Genomic DNA, 6,000 nt, shown 5'->3' on the forward strand with positions numbered 1-6,000 from the left:
ATATATTAACATAATATTAATAAAAAATACACAATATTATTACCGTAGGATAGCGGAGGTGTAAGAATTACTATTCCCACTCCTGAAAGTGCAACAGTAGGGAAAGCGTTGGATAGCGTAGGGGTATAAATTACTATTCCCACTCCAAAGAGTGCAACAGTAGGGAAAGCGTTGGATAGCGCAGGGGTAAAAATTACTATTCCCACTCCAGAGAGTGCAAAAGTAGGGAACGCGTTGGATAGCGTAGGGATAAAAATTACTATTCCCACTCCAGAGAGTGCAACAGTAGGGAAAGTGTTAGATAGCGTAGGAGTAAAACATTACTATTCCCACTCCAGATAGTGCAACAGTAGGGAAAGCGTTGGATAGCGTAGGGGTAAAAATTACTATTCCCACTCCAGAGAGTGCAACAGTAAGGAAAGTGTTGGATAGCGTAGGGGTAAAAATTACTATTCCCACTTCAGAGAGTGCAACAGTAGGGAAAGCGTTGGATAGCGCAGGGGTAAAAATTACTATTTCCACTCCAGAGAGCCCAACAGTAGGGAAAACGTTGGATAGCATAGGGGTAAAAACTTACTATTCCCACTCCAGAGAGTACAACAGTAGGGAAAGCGTTGGATAGCGTAGGGGTAAAAATGACTATTCCCACTCCAGAGAGTGCAACAGTAGAGAAAGCGTTGGATAGCGCAGGGGTAAAAATTATTATTCCCACTCCAGAGAGTAAAACAGTAGGGAAAACGTTGGATAGCGTGGAGGTAAAAATTACTATTCCCACTCCAGAGAGTGCAACAGTAGGGAAGCGTTGGATAGCGTAGGGGTAAAAATTACGATTCCCACTTCAGAGAGTGCAACAGTAGGGAAAGCGTTGGATAGCGTAGGGGTAAAAAGTACTATGTCCACTCCAGAGAGTGCAACAGTAGGGAAAGCGTTGGATAGCGCAGGGGTAAAAATTACTATTCCCACTCCAGAGAGTGCAAAAGTAGGGAAAATGTTGGATAGCGTAGGGGTAAAAATTACTATTCCCACTCCAGAGAGTGCAACAGTAGGGAAAGCGTTGGATAGCGTAGGGGTAAAAATTACTATTCCTACTCCAGAGAGTGCAACAGTATGGAAAGCGTTGGATAGCATAGGGGTAAATTTTACTATTCCCACTTTAGTGAAAATAAATTAATATAATTCACATAATTATCAATTAATCAATTAATAAAAATTAATTATCAATTAAGAATTAATTAATTATCTATTAAAAAGTAATTAACAATTTGTTCTAAATAAATACCAATAAATTAATTAACATATTTAATTAATTATAATTAAATTCCTTCCTACCCTATTCCCCTATAAACCTACAACCCGCTACAGAAAATAAATCAATATTATTCACATAATTATCAATGAATCAATTAATAAAAAATAATCATTCAATAATTAATTAATTACCAATTAAAAATTAATCAACAATTTAATCAAAATAAATACCAATTAATTAATTAACAATGTAATCAAAATAAATACCAATTAATTAATTAACATATTTAAATAATTATAATTAAATTACTTGCCACCCTATTCCCCTATAAACCCACAACCCGCTACGGAAAATAAATTACTATTATTCACATAATTATCAATTAATCAATTAATAAAAAATAATTATCAATTAAGAATTAATTAATTACCAATTAAAAATTAATTAACAATTTATTCTAAATAAATACCAATTAATTAATTAATTAACATATTTAATTAATTATAATTAAATTACTTACCACCCTATTCCCCTATAAAGCCACAACCCGCTACAGAATTAAATTACACAATAATTAAATAACATAAAATTAATTACTTAAAATAAATTACAAAAATATATACACTTTTCACACATATACTAACATAAAAAACACTTCGATATTATTAAAAATGTGATATTTTTAATAAACTATATTATGTACTTCGATATTTTGACTGCCTATATTTTTAAAATCAATATTACATTACTTACCTTCCAAAAAATATTTTTGATGTCTATATTCTGTCCATTTGATATTTTGTCCATTCTATATTTTGGACGCAATATTTTGGTTTGTCTATATTTTGGAATCAATATTTAGACCATTTACCGCAGATGACACCCAACACATCCTCTCCCTATCCAACAAACCCAACACCGCCAGACCAAACTTTCGAGAAGGTACAGAAGCCCTCGCCAAATGGATGAAAACCAGCTGCCTACAACTAAACACCAACAAAATGGAAGTACTCATCATGGACCCAAACCCCAATGCCCGGAACAACGCCTGGTAGCCCCCACCCTCAGAAGAACATGGACCGCGCTCGCAACATGGGAATCATCCTGGACTCAGAGCTCAAAATGGACCACCAGATCAACTACGTCTCGTCCTCCTGCTTCCAACCCCTCCCCCTCCTATGTAAGACCTTCAAATGGACCCCCCTCAAACACAGATAGAAAGTCACTCACGCCCTGGTCACCAGCAGACTCAACTTCGGCAACGCACTCTATGCCAGAATAAACAATAACCTCACCCGCAAGCTACAGAACATCCAAAACGCCACTGCAAGACTGGTCCTCAACCTGCCAAGACAGTGCCACATCTCCCAGCACCTGCGCACACTCCACTGGTTCCCTATCGAAGCTAGAGTCACCTTCAAAATGCTCACCCACGCTCACAAGGCCCTCCATGACACCGGACTAGCATACCTGAACGGCCAACTCAAATTCCATGTAACCCAAAGGACCCTATGATACGCCCAGCTCTCCTACGCCATGGTCCCCTACACCAGAAAGACCAGATCAGGAGGCCGCTCCTTCTCCTTCCAAAGCTTGGAACGACCCTCTGCTCCACCTCAGACAAACAACATAGCTCCCCATCTTCGCAAGAAACCTCAAAACCTGGTTCTTCGACAGACGCCCTCCTTGATAGACTGGAACCTGCGAACCCCACCACGCCTTGAGACCCTTACTGGTGAGTAGTCACGCTTAACAAACAACTGTTTGATTGATTGATTGATGTTAACAGTATTTTGGCTGTGGGAAACTGATAAGAGAAGCAGACGAGGAGCAAGCATTGTTAAATGCAGGAAAATATGCTATAGCCAATAGAAATGGAGAAAAGGTAAGTGGCACTCACAGGGACCAATAAGAAGCCAGCAAAGAGAGGAGGCACAATGTGAATCCCTTTTAAGTTTATATTAAAAACAACAGATTTCTCAAGCACAGCATGGGCATTGGAAAGGCGAAACCTAAAAATGAAAACCATTCATTTTTCCAAAGCAGCTAATTCCTTAAAGAAATTGTGTAAACATTTCTTTTCAGATTTGGGAAACACCCCCCTCCCACCCCTGAGGCCGCCAACATGATTTACACAGGTACAAGTGTCCTAAAGGGACCTCTTCCACTTTGTAAATTAGTTACCACCCCAACTCAGGGGTCATTAGCTCAAAAATGGTTTGTGACATTGTGGTCGGTTTGAACATTGGCGTTATCCTGGTCCAGCGTGACCTTTAGTAACTCTAAAGCGCTATTTGCTAATAAGCACTACTTTTTGATTTATCCTTTAAAAATCCATAACTCTGGTTCTACTTATTGGATTTTTGTCGTTTTGGTCTTGTGATAGTCATACAAATATAATCTGTTTTCTAACCATGCATGGAGTATTTTTGTGGTGTTTTCATTGTGTTACGGTATGCGCGTGTTGCACAAATACTTTACACATTGCCTCTTTAGATAGGCCTGCCTTTTCTGTGCCAAACTACCATAATGTGAGCATAAGATATCTTTTAGTGTGTATCTAGCTCATCCTGACTAGATTGGTGCATACCTCTGACCAAGACACCACAGGACTGCCCACACAATCACACCAGGAACCTCAATGTCATCAACAAGTTCTTCAATAAGTGGCTCACTGACTGCACCAACTGCACGGCTCCCACCAGAAACAAGACCTACAAAAACAACAAACGGCACGGCTGGAACAGGAATAACTTCAAGGAGTCCAAACACCACTGCATACAATTTGAGAGAAAATGGAGAAACCACTGCAAGATCCCTTTACATAGCTGCCCTAAAGCTCTACCACCAAGAACTACGAGACGCAAATAAAAAGGCCCTAACTCTCAGACTCTAAGCCGGCTCCAACAACGGCAAAGAACTCTTCGCCATTGTGAAGGAGCTCTCCGTACCCACAACTGGCAACCATGACATCATTCCATCCCAAGCACTCTGCAACAACCTCACAAAATTCTTCAAAGAGAATCCACAGATCTTCAGCACATTTGACCCACAGCATATTGATACCAACTCCTCCAACCAGATGGACACCTCCTTCATTACCAAACAGCAGCTAAGCAACTGTAAGCCCCTCTTGAATTAAGAAACCACTGCCTTACGAATACCATCAACTCAGGAGCCCCCTGAGACCCATGCCCTCACTTGATATACAACTTTGAAAGAACCATCATCTCCTCAGTGCTCACCGCTACCATCAACACCTCCATACCCACCAACACCTTCTCATCTTGCTGGATAAATGCTGAACCCAGTGCCCTATTGAAGAAACCAATAGAGGACCCCAAGACCCTCAGCATCTACAGGCCTAGCTCACTTCTGCCTTTTTCAGCTAAAGTCATGGAGAAAGCCATCAATACCAACTCGCAGACCCACTTGAACTCCATCAACTCCTAGACACCTTTCAATCAGGCTTTTACATCAACCACAGCACAGAGACAGCTATCATTGTGGCCACCTATGACATCAGAAGCATCCTCGACCGAAGAGAAACATGCGCATTCATCCTCCACGACCTCTCCTCAGCTTTCGATACGGTCAGCCATAAGTCACTCATTAGAAAGCTTCAGTACTTGTGTATCTGCAGACCAGCCCTCAAGTGGATATCCTTCTTCCTCAGGGACAGAACTCAATGAGTTAGAATTCCCCCTCCACCTCAGAACCCAAGAAACTCATCTGCAGAGTCTCTCAGGGATCTTCGTTCAGCCCAACACTCTTCAACATCTACATGGCGCTCCTCACGAAAATCAACAGAGCAGACGGCATCAAAATAGTTTCCTACACTGATGGCTCACAGCTCATCCTCTCCCTTAACAACTCAACGAGCAACACCAAAGCAAATTTCGCCGACTGCATGAGCAACATAGCTGCTTTTATAACTAAAACAGCTATCTCTAACTCCTCACAGATAAAACTGAAGTCCTAATCTTCGGCAACAACCACTCCCCCTGTGACTTCTCTTGGTGGACCTCCTAACTTGGCCCCCCAACCACAGCTGCAGATCACTCCAATAACCTGGGAATCATCCTGGACACCAATCACTCCATGATCAGACAGATCAATGCCATCTCTGATCATACTTCAACATCCTGTGAATGCTAAGCAGGGTTTTCAAGTGCATCCCACTGACCGCTAGGCGGTTGATCACCCAAGCGCTTATCAGAAGTAGACTTGATTATGGAATCACCCTCTATATCAGAATCCCAGCCCATTTCCTACACAGACTCCAAACCACTTAGAATACCACACTCAAGACTCATCTTGAAATCCTATGAAATAACCACATCTCTTCCCACCTCAACGATCTCCACTGGCTCCCAATCCTTGAAAGATGTAAGTTCAAGCTACTCACTCATGCCTCCAAAGCTCTCCAAAACACCAGTTCAGCTTACCTCAACCACTGCCTCAACTTCTACCAACCCACCAGGCACCTTCAATCGGAGACCCAGGCAAGAGCACACCTCCCTCGCATCAAGAAGACCAGAAGTGGAGGGCGCTCCTGTTCATTCCTCGCAGCCAAGACCTGGAACGACCCCCCGAAACACCTCAGAACATCCCTTTCCCTCATGGACGTCTGAAGGAACCTCAAGACATGGCTCTTCCAGATGAAACAGTCATGATCTCCTCCTCCTCCCTCAGGCCTGCCCTACTCAGCACCTGGATACCCTCATGGGTAATTAGCAGCGCCCTACAAA

This window comes from Lissotriton vulgaris, chromosome 2_1 (assembly GCF_964263255.1).
Source record: "Lissotriton vulgaris chromosome 2_1, aLisVul1.2, whole genome shotgun sequence".
Classification (NCBI taxonomy): domain Eukaryota; kingdom Metazoa; phylum Chordata; class Amphibia; order Caudata; family Salamandridae; genus Lissotriton; species Lissotriton vulgaris.